The sequence below is a fragment of the Grus americana genome, chromosome 2 (genome assembly GCF_028858705.1).
Source record: "Grus americana isolate bGruAme1 chromosome 2, bGruAme1.mat, whole genome shotgun sequence".
In the NCBI taxonomy this organism is placed as follows: Eukaryota; Metazoa; Chordata; class Aves; order Gruiformes; family Gruidae; genus Grus; species Grus americana.
This window is the reverse complement of record NC_072853.1, coordinates 162100901-162118305: the sequence shown is the minus strand read 5'-3', so window position 1 is coordinate 162118305 and position 17405 is coordinate 162100901. Positions and strand designations below refer to the sequence as shown.

Genomic DNA, 17405 nt, shown 5'->3' with positions numbered 1-17405 from the left:
GATTTGCAAAAGAGATATACAATAAGTAAGGCAGAGGGTTATTATACTACAGCTCTGGTTTGAGGTCAGATTGGTCTGGCTCATAGCTGTATATATACAAACTGACAGATAACCTTTAAAATCAGCAGTATTTTCCAAACCTATCTCCTTGTAACATTCACAGTCAGAGTTCACTGAAACCTGGGCAATCCCTATATGGTTGAATGACAAGGAAGTGTGTCAAAAGGTAATTAGAGACGGTCTAAGTCACTTCAGTAAAATAAAAAATATCTGAATCTTCATCCAACACAAACCCACAGCTTTGGGGGTGTTGAAAAAATTATCCTGCATTTGTTAGTCCTTAAAGAAACACATTCTTCCTTCTCACATTCCTGAATGTCTGTCCTGTGCTTCATCATTTATTTGTGTGCATGCTTCTCTGGAGCATGGCATGCATCTATCCATAACCACCATTCAACATCTATTCATAACCACCATTCAGCAAGGCAGTACGAACGCAAGTAGTCCAAAAGATGTCACTGAAATTCTTCAAAGGCTTAGAACAAAATAAATGCATAAATACTTTGATATCCTATATTTAAAAAATCTAAACACTTAATTACCCTAATTTATGATAATAATAAGTGATACCATCATGTATACTTTCCCAAAAGAGGAATTTTACTGTGGTTATTGTTTTGTTATCTTAACCTCCTTTTTAATACAAGCTAAAGGTAATTTATTTCTCACAAGGCCAAGCTGGCCAACTTCTATTGATGCCCTGAATAACTTATTGTCAGTTATCAAGTATCTTACTGACAAAAGCCATGATGATAGAATTAGAAATAAAGAGAAGATGCAGCTCACCACGCCATTTCTAGACCCACAGCTGGGTGCTCAGGTGGAGTTTAAGACCCAGACAAAGCATTGCATGGGGGACCCTATTTTACTGATAAATTTAATTTTATTTTCCTCTTTGGAGGATATTCAGTGATGCACAAATTGGGTTTTAAAAGCCATTAGGATCTCTGTCAATGTCAGTAAACAAATAAAACAAACAGCAGAGTGATTCCTCAGGGAAAACAAGTTTCAATTATACCAACACAGAGTGACAGATCCCTGCCAAGATTATCACAACAACATAATAGCACAGAAACCAGTGAAAAATAACTAGCAAGCCTCTGTTCCTAGAAACCAAACCAAACTCTAAATGATTTGCCTAGTAGTTGCAATTCTGTCTTGCTAAACCTTGTTGCGAATATAAATTCTTGCAGAACTACCATCTTCAATGTGAAAACACGACATTTCAGAGGCAGTCAGCAAGACAGAATAAGAAACAAATATGTTTGCTTCACTTCACAGCAGCTAAAACCAAAGAAAAAGGCATGCTTGCTCTCCACTGCCTCTGGAAAGGGGCTTAATAAACTGCTGGGCTATCGCCATCAGGAAAGAACGGTGGACACTACAAAAGTGGTGAAGCCAAACAGCAACCACCCCTGTGAAAACTGCAAACATATCTTAGCTCAACTGCTTCTTGCACTTCCATCTGCATGCCCACTCTCTGTCTTAGGGCTTCTGCTCCACAACTTTCCAAACGTTTCGGAGCTCCGTCAGCATAAATTGCTGTCTGCTTTCACTGGCACAGTAACTGATAGGCCAGGTAGGGCTGATTTGTGCCTTCTAGCTGACTCCAATGCCCCTGTAATTAAATTTATCAATTAAATAGTAACTGTAATTCAGGATACATCTATATAAATAAGTTACCATAAGAAAAGTAGGGGTGAACTTACAGTGCATTAGCTATTCGATACAAACGTCTCCCGAGCATGAATTTACCTTACTATTAGTTGAACTAGATATCTACCAAGGGGGCAAACAGATCTCAGGTCTAAAAAAGTGTTGAACACCCTGATTATCTGCACACCCATCTTAATCCAGACTAATTCTTTCGTAGCAAAATACTAAGAATTATTTCAGTATATAGCTAATCTACTTGATAAAAGAAATGAACTTAATTTACATTGTGAAGTTTCTCATGTTGGTTGGACATCTCAAGTTCTAGATTTGATCAGCTCATGAGTATGAACACGCACAGATACACAGTAAAAGACCCAAAACTCTAGGCTGGAGCTACATGAAGGGCCAACCCATTCATTCTCCTCCACTTCAAATAATTAGGATGGCTCGCTTCACCGAAATGTATCCCAGTAGGTAACAGCCTAGTGAACCTTAGCCATCACTGTCTGACAACAGAATCTGACCCGCTGTACTGGTGGGACTGGTCCAGCCAGACCATGTGGAAGAGCGATCTTAGGTGAAGCCAGCGCACTGTGTTTCCAGAGGCAGCTCTGCGTACGGCCAGAGCAGAGACAACAGCTTCCCTGCTTGAGTTTCAGTCACTTCTTGCAGATGAGGAGTATGTCCCAAAAGAACTTACTTGAATTTGTTGAATTTTAGGTTTACTTCTTATTTCAATCTCTCTCTGGAGAGGGAGGAAAATGCATTGATCACTGATTTCAGGCATTGTCTTTTTAATGCCAATATTGTGTGCTTTACTGAACGGTGGACATTTGCTCTGAGAGGTGTAATTGGATACATCTTATAAATAAATAAAGAAAGCCCATAATTTATGTATACAGGGGCATTAACAAAGACATCGTTCATCCATCACTAGCGGTGTTCTCAGCCAGCTGTGTTTGAATCTGTCAGGACCTACCATCTATCCCCTACAGCAGTGCACAGAAAAAAACTTAAATACAGTGTTACTAAAAAAACCAAACAACAAAACCCCAAGAACTGTAGCAAACATAATTCATTAATTCAATTCTTTGACAGCTGAATCAGATTTAACCATCTTTTAATTAAAAGCTCCCTGCATAGCACCTAACCAACCAGTTTATTTCCTTCCTATTTAAAAATTAATGATTTTTTAGAGAGTTGATACAGAATTTTAACCCTGTTTAGAAAGCGTTTGCAGCTGCACATGGCATGGTGTCATCCTGCAACGTGCACATCTTCTACAGATCTATTACTGCTGTGGAACATGGTGACTGATCTAACGAAATTCAGTTAAAATAACAATTCCCACTGGACAGGAGGAGAGGGGAAGACCCAAGTAAAGAAGTTCACTTACGCAGGAAGACTGAGCATAAGGCACTTTCCCACACCAGACTGAGAAGTCAGCCCACTCTCTGTATGTTACTACTCACACAACAACCCCCATTCTGCCTTTCACACAGATCCAGCAAGAATTGAATGATGTTAAAGTTCATCTCCTCGCTCTTGTTTTCAGCCAAAATATTGCTGTCATTGAAAGGCATGTAGGAAAAAAGAAAATCTGTCACTGAGAAGAGAGATAAATTACTGTTATTTGTGCTCAGCCATTGTCAGTGGTTCTAAAAAGACTGAAGTCCTGTATTACTGTGTATTTACAAACACAGAACTCATGCCTTCTCAGAAAAGCAAGCAGTTTAAGCAGATTATGAAAAAAAGTGGAAAAAGAAAACCAAGAAAACCAAAGATTTTAGAAAGCACAGACTCAAAAAGCATTGCCCAAGTGGATTCATCAAGTGATACAAGGGAACTAGTAACACAGGGCGAGTCTCTCCTGAGCAGTCCGACATCCCCTCTAATGGTCTTGGCACATAACTGTAGCTATTAAGAAAAATAATCACATAAGCCAACTCAATCAGAAGGTTAGCGCCAATAATTAGCAGCAAAAGCCTGCTGCCGCACCGTTCGTGCAAGGAGACCGGAGGCAGAAATTCGCCCTCCTGTTCCACCAGGAGTGGGGTCAGCTCAGACTGCTAACGGGTCCGGATGCGGGAATCGATGGGATGACTCCTGACCTCAGGGCGTTTGGATCTGGCTGTATTTCAACTGGACGGTAACAACGTGCCTGTGTCAGTCCAGAATTTTGCTGGCTCATGCGCCGCAAAGTCCGAAAGCAGAATTTGACCTTCCATTTTGAGGCTGAAAAATCTTCAACTTTTTCATTTAGATTTCCAGTGCTACAGGCAGCCCAGTGTTGTACCCCAAACTCCAGGCACTTGCTGACTTTCAAAACTCCTAAAAGACATTTCCGAGGCTTCATCCAAACAACTTCATAACGTCTTTCTCATCACTACTGAATCCATAAATAAAACAGAACAATAGAACATGCATTCAAAAAGCAGCTGATTATGCACATGAACCCATGCCAGCTATAAGCATGATTGCGAATAACTGCAATTTACAATTTGCAAGCAACAAGAAAAGTACCAGCCCCTCCTTTATTCCTCTGATTAACTCCAAACACTATAATTTCAAAAAAAGGAAATTCTAGCTTTTCGTTCAAAAAAAACAAAACAAAAATATGTGATTATTTTGTCCCATTTATAAAACAAATGTTCCAAAATCGTCCTCCTTGCATACTAACTCTTCCAAAATTCATGCTAATCTTTCTTATTCATATCAAGAGTGTGAAATTAAACGCCTGCTATGGTAAAAGGTTTCTCTTGTCTATACCCTTTTAAATATGAAAATGTACAAGGTACTGAGCACCCTTTATGTCCCTGTGAGTTCAAGAACTGGGTCCAAAGGCACTTGCTTCTCTACCTCGTTGTGCTGCATCACTTCTGACATCTCCAAGTATTTCATAACAGAGAAGAAAACGGCCATGAACCAGCCTTCAGCATATTTGACAATATCTACCTGATTGAGACAAAAGTAATATAAAAAAACTGGAACATACTCTTTTTTTAAAAAAAATCCAGACCAATACAACTGCCCGAGTGAATAAATTGAAAGCTTGAAGCCAAATATCCAAACAAATTCAGCCACCTGTACAATTCTGAAAACAATTCATAAAAGCTATTAAAAACCTATTTTTTAGAAGTGTTTCTGACTTTCACTTTGAAATATCAGGTGATTTATTACAGAAAAAAGCAAGACATATTTGCCATACAGGTTGGCTGTTTTCTTGCTTCTAAGCAAAGAAGTTTTCATATTTCGTAACGTGCTTTAATTTCACTGAGGGTTTCAATTGCTCAAATGTATGTCAGAAATTTTCCAGACATAGAATTTATTCTTATTTTTTAAATGCAGTGCCTGGGGAAGAAAAACAACTTTTAAGGATAGAATTGATCATCAGCCTCTAAGGCTACAGCTACTATCGTACCAGCTGTAATTCAACAGGGGAAAAAAGCCTCGATTTTCTCAGCGGCAATGACAAATATGGCTAATATTCTCAACATTTATGCTACTTACATAGATAAAGTCTCTACAATGATGTAGGGGAGAACAGGAATGATTCTTCTTGCTCACGCTGCTGTAAGGCAAGAATAATACCACTAAAATGAGTAGATGCGCACAGACCTAAGTCAACCAGAGTAGGAATGGTATCCGTAGTCAAGACCCGTCATATGCTACTGATAGCCTAGGTCACCTTCTGTTCTCAAGAAACTTCTAATATCAGAAATTAATCTTCATGAGGATGCCAAAGTCAGCTTTCCTAAGACCTTGCTTCAATAAAGACAAAACTTTGTATTTCACAACCTGAAGCTTAAAAATACCAAATAACCTAAGTCTGAAAATTCTCTTTGTCTAGCTCACTTCCGACAAGAATTTAAAATTCAGTGTTGACTTAAAACCTTCCCCTTTTTGATGGATTTTAGAATAAATAAACATAGAAAAACATGTACATATTTTCTTTCTTAACAGCACCTTAAATTACTGCAGATCACCCAAAAAATACACACAGCCAAAAATGTACTATAGGAAACAAAATCTACTGAAGATACAACCCCACTGACAATTCAACTTCATTGACTTCAGCAGAGTTACAGAGCAAGGAAAACTTTGCTACATGAACAGTAAAGACTTATTTGGGAACAAGCAGATCAATAGTCATAACTGTTATAACATATACATTGACATGCTCGCAACAAGACCTCTGAAATATTTGCACTTCTTGTAGAAATACTGCAGAGCTGCGATTGCTTATCAATTTGCTATGATTTTATTATTTTTTTTGAGACACAGTTCTCTATTTGACAGGATATTTTGATGAAGCCTGGGATAAATTCCAATGATAATGTAGAAAAAAAATAAATCCACAACTCAGCAGTAGAGTTTACAGCAAGGGGGAAGGAAAAAGTAGCATATTCAGACCAACTTTTTTTGTAGATATACGCTGAATACTTTGGAAAAAAATATTTCTGTGGAAGCTTTTAAGGGAAGAGATAGAATACAAATTAGAAGGACCACTTAAAATATGTTTGGTCAAGACTGAAAAACGCATGTGGGGAGAAGTCCTCTCCTGTAAACATTATTACTAGAAGTATTTAATAAACCCTTGTTGTGTCTAACTTGTATTAATTCTACACTCTGAATTAATTCCTTAAACTAAAAAAAAAGTAAAATATTTATGAATTGGTAAAGTAAAATGGGTTCATGTATCAATGGAACTGGCTCACATCAGGTTTCATTTTTTTATTTTTTGGCCACTCAAAGTTTTCCTCTTTTGTTACCCAAAGTTTGGATATGGCAAGAACTTAAAATACTACTCACCACAAAAACTATTCAGCAGTTGTCCAAACATCCAGAAAATAGCCAAGGTTCCAATTAAAGGCTTAACATAACAAAGCACAACCTGCTTTGATTTACCCCATGCTTGCACAATTACTCATAGACTCTTGGCAACACCTCTCCTCCCTTCATCTTCCACTTCAGAATTCCTGTCATTCAGCAAATAAATGGGAAACTTGGAAACAATGAGACAAATTAACTGATTCTCAAAAAAGATTCTGAAGCAGGTGGTACTAGTCTGAAACCAAAACCCAGAGAAGATCCAAACTGGGCATTTGAAATCTAGCCATCACATCCAGCTGTTTAATAACCTACTTACAGAGAGCTCCAAAAATGTAAAAGGTCAGAGTGGACCATTTGCTTAAACAAGATCACACAACTTTCACACCGTGATCCCACCATCCAGCCCAGTATTCACCAAACTACAGTAATCTGAAGATGACACAGAACCTCAGCTGAAGGACTCAAAGTGACAGAGAATTTACTGTGTCTATGGGCTGGTCATATGTTTAATACCTTTAAATATTTGCACTTTTCCCATGATTTAGATTTTTATTCTTTAAACATCTAGTCATTTGATCTTTGTGGCTTTAGCCTTCCAGTTAAAACATTACTATAGAATTGGGTTTCCTCTTCATGTGTTGGCACTTACAGACCGCAATTAAATTGCATCTTGTCTTTCTTTTGGATAAGATAAGGATATTAAGTTCTGGTACTCATTAAAAGGCATAATTTCAAGACCACAAACCACTGATGCTTAGTGCTGCTGATATACTACCAGAGCCTAGCAGAAATGTCTCAAGCACTGAAACCACTATGAAAAAAAAGCAGTCTCGTATGAGCATTAAAAATGCCTACCCTAGAAGTATCTGACACTGCACATTGTCAGTTTGCCTATCCACATATTTAATAGGAAAGTGCCAATTTATAAAAACTCCTGATAAATCACAGAGAACCTTGCACTAGAAAACTGCCTGGCTTCTTGGAAGAGTGTTCTGGCTTTGAAGGTCTGTAGCTCCAACAGACACATGCTTTGCTGAGTCCTGTGGTAGGGGGTCAGGTGTCCTATGGTCCCTGTTGCAGGAAACCCCAGAGTTCAGGAGGGCTCTGCACCGAGCTACACATCAGCGCCTCTGGAATCACAGAATCACAGACTGGTTTGGGTTGGAAGGGATCTCAAAGATCACCTAGTTCCAACCCCCTGCCATGGGCAGGGACACCCTGCACTAGACCAGGTTGCCCAAAGCCCCATCCAACCTGGCCTTGAACACTGCCAGGGATGGGGCCTCCACAGCTTCTCTGGGAAACCTGTGCCAGTGCCTCACCACCCTCACAGGGAAGAATTTCTTCCTAATATCTACTCTAAATCTACCCTCCTTCAGCACAAAGCCATTACCCCTTGTCCTATCACTCCATGCCCTTGTAAACAGGCCCTCTCTGGCTTTCCTGTAGGCCCCCTCAGGTACTGGAAGGTGCTCTAAGGTCTCCCTGGAGCCTTCTCCTCTCCAGGCCGAATAACCCAAACTCTCTTAGCATGTCTTCACAGCAGAGGTGCTCCAGCCCTCGGATCAGCTTTGTGGCCTCCTCTGGACTCTCTCCAACAGCTCCATGTCTGTGTTGTACTGGGCCCCCCAGAGCTGGATGCAGTACTGCAGGTGGGGTCTCACAAGAGCGGAGTAGAGGGGCAGGATCACCTCCCTCAACCTGCTGGTCACAACTGCTTTTCATGCAGCCCAGGACACGGTTGGCTTTCTGGGCTACAAGCCCACACTGCCGGCTCATGTTGAGCTTCTCATACACCAACACCCCCAAGTCCTTCTCTTCAGGGCTGCTCTCAATCCGTTCACCTCCCAGCCTGTAGTTGTGCTTGGGATTGCGCTGACCCACGTGCAGGACCTCGCACTTGGCCTTGTTGAACTTCATGCGGTTTGCATGGGCCCACCTCTCAAGCCTGTCAAAGTCCCTCTGGATGGCATCCCTGGGAACCCTGGAAATGCAAACTTACAGTTCCTGCTGCTCAGTTCCCAGGACTGGAGGTGAGATATCCACCCGAAGTCAGGAGTGGGCAAGATGCTCCCAGAAATTACTTTTTAAAAAAAATAAATAAAAAGGTCACTGCTACCTTAGGCATTTTCCACTGATTAAAAATGACATTTTTTTTTAACATGCTCTGTTGCTAGCATTGCAGCACAGCTCAGTATTTGCTCCAAATATTCTGACACATGAGAAATTTGTACTTGAAACTCAGCAAAATATACCTCTTCCCATGCCTATTACAACTCTGATGTGTGTAATTACCACATGTGGCTTTACAGATCACACATCAGTAAATAATGCTTGCTACTGAGTTACTGAGAAACACAAAAACCATCATTGTTTCAGTTTTAAAAACTATTTGTCCTCATATATAGCAATATTCAGCCTTGCAAATGTTCTAAGGGAAATAGAAAATTACATTGGCAAATCAACATATGACACCATCCATCGAAGGTTAAAATGAGAAAAGCAAGGAAGGAGATAAATGAGCCGCCCAAGGTCGCACAAAATCAGTAGAACAACCAAGAATAGAACAAAGGCCTCTTCATTACTTAGATCACAAATGCATTCGATTCTGCATTAGTTAATCTGCAGAGTCTGTGCATCAGTAGCAAGACATGTCCACAGGAGAAAATATAATAATAATCAGCTGCAATTCAGCATTACCTAAAGCCACAGGATATAATTAAAAGGTACAGGGTGTGATGACCTGACCTTGAATGCCACTTGAGTGAAGAGAGGAAAGAACACCCTACCAGGTATTTTGAATTGAGAGAAACCCAAACCACCACTAACTTGGGGAAAAATCAGGCTGGGATCTAGATGTGCAAACCAGATCTCGACCAGATCTCAGGACTACTCTGCTTCCCTCAGCACCAGTCTTTGCATCTTACCAACAACGATAACAAAGGCCTCTAGAAACGCAACAGGAGACAGTCAAGGCCCAAGTATCATTTTATTTTTGCAAAGGATAAGCCAGCTGAAAAACAGAAAAGAACTTACAAAACAAGGCAATTTGGGTGTTTTCTTTACAAGATTTTTCACAAGAATGATTACAACCATTTTGGCATCCACAAATACTGCCTGTGGCTCTTCTTCTCCTAGTCCTCTAAGACTGTTTTGTGTTTGGTGCTGGTGAAGAATTTTTCTTCTTCATTTTTCTTTTTTAGTACCTCCTACTCCTCTCAATAGAAATAACCTACAGGTTGTAAGTGCTTTGCCAGAATAAAATGAATTGATAGGAGGGTGTACCTGCTCACAAAAACTTAGGCTGAAGTAGCAGAAAATCTGTTTATTTTGTTTGTTCAATGAAGTTCCATATGCCAAGAAGGGAAGCAAATACATCAAGTAGGAAACATCTGCTCCTATTTTCTCCCTAAAAACTATACCAAAGTTACTAGCAGAAAAAACCCACACTGACCTTCTCTATGTGACTGTGGTGGGTTACTTCACTCCTCCGAACATCTTTCTGTCTGTACACACAGCATACAGCACTGGGGACCGCTTGTACCAGTTCATGCTCTCAGCTCTACTGAAGTCTTCTGTTATTAATAAACCTCCTGCTTTCCAAGTGGATTATTTATAAATGAATTTTGTGACCTCTGGCAGGCTAGAATTAAACAGAGACTACAGGTTTTTTCCCCTTTAACTGAAAAATAAAGGCTACAGAAAGATGAATAGAGAGAAGCAATTAATATTTCCTAATAATTGTCATACTGAATGGGAGAACCGCTACGTTTCTCAGGGTTTCTGCGCAGAAAGGTTCCAGGTAACTATTCATTCATGGGGCTGGGTTCATGTAAATCGGATGCTGTTGCCAAGCAACTATAGGTGCTAAGGAATGAAATACAGTCTGCAGAAACCTAATAGCCTGGAGAGAAAAAGAACTACGATCTGAGATTTATGGCATATATAAAAGGAAAAGAGTCATTCTCCCACACACAAAGAACACAGATACTTTATTATAAATGTCCTTAGCGTGTTTTTCTAAGGCATAATTAAGCAATAAAATCCCCACTCCACCCCAAATCAAACAGGTAAATTCTTTTTTTTTTTAATGTTTTGTTCATTAACCTTTCTAGAAATAGATCTTGAGAAATTAGCTACCAAGACAAAAGCTAAAATTTAAGGCAAAGATCTTTCTTTTGCACAAGAAAAATGTTAGCTCTACAGACAGCACTGCAACTGCCAATCAGCTATCTACTTTACCTTCTTATGTTTTTATACCATGCTCATTAACATTGCATCTGATCATCAGAAATTCTCTTTAAGCTTATTAAGATTTTAAAATATTTTTAGCAAGTTAATTAGAATACATTAACAGAGCTCATCTGTGTTCACCCATCATGCATATTTTATTTTATTCAGGCAAATTGCTTTTAAATGAAATATTAGCCCTCGAAAGGCTGCACTGTTGGGTACTGAACAATACAACCCCTTAGTACAAACATCCACTCCCAAACACCCCAATAACTTCATGCCACTGGAAAGTGGGGAGATTTTCTGATGGCAAAGGGGTATTTTTTAGTGCCTGCCCTTATCACAGTCCCCTCCAGCTGGGGTGTGGGTACACGGACCGGTAGATCATCCTCGTACCTGAACCATCCTTAGTTGCCATTATGTTCCTGTACAATCAATAGAAGTTTAAGCTGCCAAGAGACCACTGCAACGGAACCAAAGGTCCAGCTAAGGAGAAGGAAAGAACATCTTCAGCCCCTCACACTCTAGTTCAAAGGCCTTTACAAATTCATGGTTGGTGGGGTTATTTTCTCCTGCTGACAGTCTCTGAGGATATCATTTCATCTTAAGGCAGGAGCCCAATTAGAAGTTCTGGCATGGCGTGGCACAGGTTTCTAACAAGCAGAGGTGCACATGGATTTGGCAGAACAGCAAGAACAGCTCACAAGGAATGAACCTGAAACACCCTTTGCTTTAGCTAGCATTATAAATTCCTCCCTTTAATGGGCACTAAATGTCACCAAATTCAATCACATAAAATTAAATAACAGTTTATGAGGAAAAGGGAGACAGCAAAAATTACCTTGGGGTATTTTCGGCATGCCACTTGCAGAATTCCACTCAAGTGAGATGAAGTCCATCACTGGACACTGAAAAGTAACTGCAATAACACTGTAATAAGACGTTCCTCAAGCTCCTGCTATGCATTCACTCAGTCCAGTCAAATATGACATCTTTGAAACTGTTCCTTTAGAATCCATACACCCCAAATCCTTCCTATCTAAGGAAGGATGGAAAAATCACACTAATTTCATCAACAGTTCTCAAGCTAAGCAGTTACTTTTAGAGATCTGCATAAATAAAAGGATGAACAAAGTTTGCCAACCTCATGCTTGATTCAGATTTTGCACTCTCGCTGCATTTCAATTAACCTGCCACAGATTGCAGAGCTGACATATTTGATTCAGATAGTAAAGAAAACACTCTTTAAAAAAACAACAGGTCTGAAGCTTTTGATGAGCGATCATACAATCCATATCAAAACACACATTTAAATCTCAGTCACCACACATTTCACGATCTGCATCATTAACACTGTCTGGTTTGAGGGATTTTGATAATCTCTTTTACAATCTATAACAGTTCTTTATCTCCAAGGCACTGATGCCTTTTAACCAATGATCATTATTTAGGTATGCTTTGCGCCTGTAGCCTTCCCTGAGATGTTAATCTCTTCAGTTCTAGAGGCTGCTCTTTTATAAACTGCTGTCATACTCCCTGTGTTTTCTCCCACTGACGAACCCCAAAACTGGACGCATTTCATTTAGCATTTGGCTGAACACACCAGCCACGCTGGCACAGGGAAATATGAATCCCAGCTGGGCAATTCTATGGTAAGCTCTTCCAAAGGCCAAGAGAAAAGAACCATGGTGATGGGTCGAGACCCTTTTCTCTGAATAAATCACTATCAATTGCACTGAATCCAAACCCACCCTGTCATAACCTTTTTCCTTCTATTTCCACATTTATTAATCAACTCAAACATCAAAAGCATAAGCTGCAGTCTGCACTTTCTCCTCAAGCTTGACAGAGCAGAAGTTTTGCTTTTTAAAGGAATTCTCTGCCTTCGACAGTTGGAGCAGAGATTTCACCTCCCTGCCATGGAGCTGGAGTCAGGCAGCTGCCTTGGCCGGAGGGATCAGCAGGGATCTCTCCCCAGCACTCGCTGCCTGCTCAGTAACGAGTCAAACAATCCCAACAACCTATTCGTTGGCATTAAAGAACACAAACTGCCTTGGTTTATTTTCTAACATTTAAGCAGAGATATGTCCTATCCTAAGGAAAACACCCACCTAGAAATCAATATAAATTTCTAGTAGCATCCTAATTGCAAAGAGTAGGGCTTGAATGAGCAATGAAAGCAAACCGACATTTTAATGTCATTTAGAGTGACCGAAGACACTGAAATATGTTTACAATTAAGAGTATTCACCAGCAAAAGGAGGGAGGAAAGTAAAGCATGAATACCAGACAATAGTAAAATCAAATGCAATTTAGCAAAGCACCTTTTGTCATTGGCCTACCCTGGAGTGCGCTTTTTGTTCCTACAATGGAAACAGGGAGTCAGTTATCCAAGCCAGCACAATTTTAAGAAATCCCTATAATATCACCACTAGAGCTGCATCTGTAGTACAGCTATGCTCAAGCTCACCTGGCTGGGGATTTTAATGACAACCTGGAGCTCTCCATTGCTTACAGAAACTCCTGTTAACCCAGCCATCCCCAGAGCACCTTGGAGCACGTTACCCACCCCAATCCCCCATCTGACCCTGCCTCCCCTCCAGAAAAGTCTCAGCTACCTTTATTAAAAAGATGCAAAACTCTTCCCCTTCTCCCAAACCCACAACGCAGAGGACTTGTGACCAATTCTTTTCTTTAAATTTTCTTCTGCAGAGACTAAAACCTTCTGCCACCGAAATGCCAGCCCCATCTAAGTATGGGACATCACTGAATAGCCACTGACTCTATCATTCAATTATTATTTTTTTATTTTATTATTATTATTTTTTAAGTAAGAGGCTGCTCACGTCCTCCTTTGAAATGACAAAAGGACAAGGTTTTCCATTCTGGGTACATCCGCTGGGTATCTGAGATGTGATTCACCACATCCACCAAAATACAGCATATTCTCTGAGTGCCATTCACTACATTACATCCAACCCTTGAATAAAACAGCAGTCAACAAAAATGCACAACATCTTTTCCCAATTCCTCACAGTTAACACATTAAGTGGCAATAAAGGGTGCAATGACTTTCCAAGGGCATGTACCTGTTTAATTATTCAAAAGAAAATTGACTCAGGCACCATGGTATGAAACACTAAAATATGCAAACGAAGTAAATTATGGGGGAAAGCAACAAAAGAGAAAAAAGGGATCATGGTGAGAGGAACATATGGGGGCAGATTCTGATCTCCTTGTGTACTTGAGTTTCTCTATATACTTGTGTATAAGAAGAAAAGGTTGTGAAGTGACGGAGAAATTATTATTTACTCATTTCAGTACTCTGACTACAGTCTTGAAACAATCTAACCATGCCTAGAATTTCCTAAGAGAGTGTTATTTTCACCTATATACATGAAGCAATTTCAGAAAAAGGAATGTTTACACCTTTCTAGACAATCAAATCTTACTGCTGGGAAAACACTTACTTGTTTCAACAGAGGCTATACAGAACAGAAGATAAGATGCAGGATCTGATCCATGAGTAAATCTTGTTTATTCTAAATTAAGAGTCTGAAATAACTCACTAAAATAATAAGAGCAAGTTAACAGAAAGATATCATAACACCAATTCTAGTTATTTGTCCATAAAACATGAATATCCCATTAAAACAAAGAGCATCCAATTTTAGCTTGGACCAAAGCAAATGTCTTTCCAATCAAGACATCTAGTGAATTGAATGTCTCTTGTAAGCAGGTGCTACTGTGTTATATTTTCATCCAAACTGCTGAGAATAAGCTAGAAGAAAATGACAAAGTAAATTGAACAAGAAAGTGTCTGATCTTGATGAATAATTCAATGATGCAATGCAACAAATACTGATTTTTTCCTGGTAAAGGCAGTTCACAACTGTCCTTTGCTTAGAAAAATGACCTTCTCGTCATAATTATGCTTTTGTCTTTAGGCATTGGAATACAGTCTCAGTAATACTTGTGATTCCAGTTCACAACTCTGTTGCTGATCTCAAAGCACTCTATTCCTCCTATATCATCTAATCTTTTTTAAATAACATTATCCAACTACTGAAGAACTTCAAGTATAATATTAGGCGCCCTGGCCACTGACTGTTCTTTAACTATTTTGGTCATTTTTCTTGGGTCTTAAAAAGCATGAGACTATCTTTTAATAGAGCTCACAGAATCACTGACATCACAGAATCACTATGGCATGAGCCATAGTAACTGCAGAGTGATGTACTAAATGAGGCAAGAATGATGCCATCAGCCAGGAATACGGCAGCTCGGTGGACACCTAACAACTTCTTACAGCAACAGGGAGAAACTGGAAGCCAAGGATTTTATGATCCACATTCAGGATAGTCTGAACTCTAACAAAAGTACATTATACCTACTTTTGTCTTCTGCCTGTTAAAAGGCATTAGAACTACTGCTGGAAAGTAGGATTCGGGGCTGTTGGATTGTATTTCTGTCTTACGCCATCAATGATTTCATGCATTACCTTGGGCAAACTTCCTTCACCCTCAAGGGCAGAGCTTCTACTTTTATAAATAGGCAGTATTAACATTAAACCTAGTGGAAACATGATAAAAAAGCATCTGCAAGGAGAGAGGGAATAAACCCTCTTCTCCATAGCCAGGACAGACAGAACAAAGCCTGACGGTATTAAGCTGCGACATGCCAAAGTTAGATATGTTGCAAGAAAAGCTTTTTAATAGTCAAGATAGCAAGACTTAGAAATAGTTTAGCCACCACTCCCATTCCCTGAGGAGCTGCTTGACTGCACGGATAACAACAGCGTGAGCACAGACAACCATCACTCTTCTATTACAGCAAACTTACCGTGCAGCCAGGACTGCCAGAGCCACAGGTCCAGAATAACCACGGTCATACAGTCTAACGACAAGCAAATTTACTTGGGAAAGGGCAGAGCTGGATGCCACTCTCTGTTCGCAGAAGTATGTCTTTTATTCCCAACAATTAAAAAATGCAAATAAGAATTCTCCTGTCAACCCTGCTGTATCCACAGTAAAGATTGCGTCAGAAGAACCCCATTGCTGGGGAGCTGGGCTTGGCCTCATGATCTAATAACCAGGGAGCCAGAGAAATCTTCCTTAGAGTTGTGGTACAACTCGGTGTACTCAGGTCTTTCTGTAAGTCATACCTTGCATATCAGTATTCAAAAGGGACATACTTCACTAGAAGATCATGACTGAGAAAGGCTCATTTTGCCTTTTCTCATTTATTCTTCACTAATTGTGCTCTAGATCTCTTTCTTGATGCATAGTCTTACTATAACAAATATATACAGCAAAGAATCCAGTCAACGGTAGACTATCAATCCATCCAGAACAACAACAACAACAAAACAATTAAGAAAAAAATTAACCCTACTAAAATCTGCTATAACGAACATAATGAGTAGGACTGGCTTAAATGCAAGTAAGGACACAGGCACTCGGGTGCGTATTTTCTGTCTCCTGCAATATATCAGCATTTCTTGCTCATGAATACTCAGATTACATTTGGGTAGTTGGCAGCACTTCTTAACACCTAACAATCTAATAAAAATATATTTTTTCTCTCTGCTAGACAAATCTGCCCACCTTCAACCTCTTCTACCCATAAAACACACAATTTATTCAAGTACCTTTACTCTGAGTATAATTAACCTTTTCAATGTACAAAAGCTTCTGTGCCTCTTAAATGAACAAAGAGCTATTAATGAACAAAAAATACTTTCCTGATCAAATGTTTAATACTATTTCTGGGAACACAGAGTATAATATTACTACCCTTATATTGCATATAATACAGTACACAGCTCATGTATCTTCCTCCAGAAGGTTTCTGTTTTCAAATTATCATTGTATAAGACTGATTTTTAACACCACGAGGATACTTTAGTGAGGTTACTGCAGATTTACACTGACAATCAGAAACAGAATGACGTGATCATGAAAAAGGCCATTTGCCCTAGTTTCAAAGCCAAGGGGTGAATGTAAGAAGAAAACAGCATTTATTTTGGTTTATTCATTTCAAGGTTAAGCTGCAAGGAACCTTAACATCACACCCATGGACTTAAGTTTTCAATCCGTGGTCCATGAAGTCGTTGCAGTCCATAAGGTAAGAGAAGCAGGTCGGTTGTCAAGGAGACTTGAATTTACCACGTAAGAGGTCCAGTCCCATACTGAAAAATTCATGGAACCCACAAATTTTACATTTGAAAATCAGTGACTAAGAGGAAAGAAGGTGGCATGTGAGTGGTATTCATCCTCCTTTCCCTAATTTCTTATAGGGATGAGAGATCGGAATTGGACTGAAAGGCTTGAATTCACCAGTGCCGCGCATCTTCTCTTCCATACGGACACTTTACATCAAGGCAAATGCTGGGTTTAGTTCTGTATTTTTAGTTGTATTTTAAATGAAAAGATGCACTGAATTCTGCAGTAGCACAACTGTTGATCACGCTCTGTTTTGTAACAGAAGTCCTGTCAGATATTTAGCCTTAGTTACCAAAAACTATCTTCAGGGAGTACAAACATTTCCCCTCTGGCATCCTGTCAGTCACAGCAAATCTGTAAATAAACTGTCAAACTCCATTCCAATCATTCCTGAATCTG

The 17405-nt window shown here is 39.6% G+C and overlaps 1 protein-coding gene across 4 annotated transcripts in view; it reads right to left on the bottom strand.

The window, feature by feature from the left end:
* XYLB (xylulokinase) overlaps positions 1-17405 on the bottom strand; it is a 95208-nt gene that overhangs the window by 14735 nt on the left and 63068 nt on the right. The gene's annotated exons all lie outside the window — the stretch shown is intronic.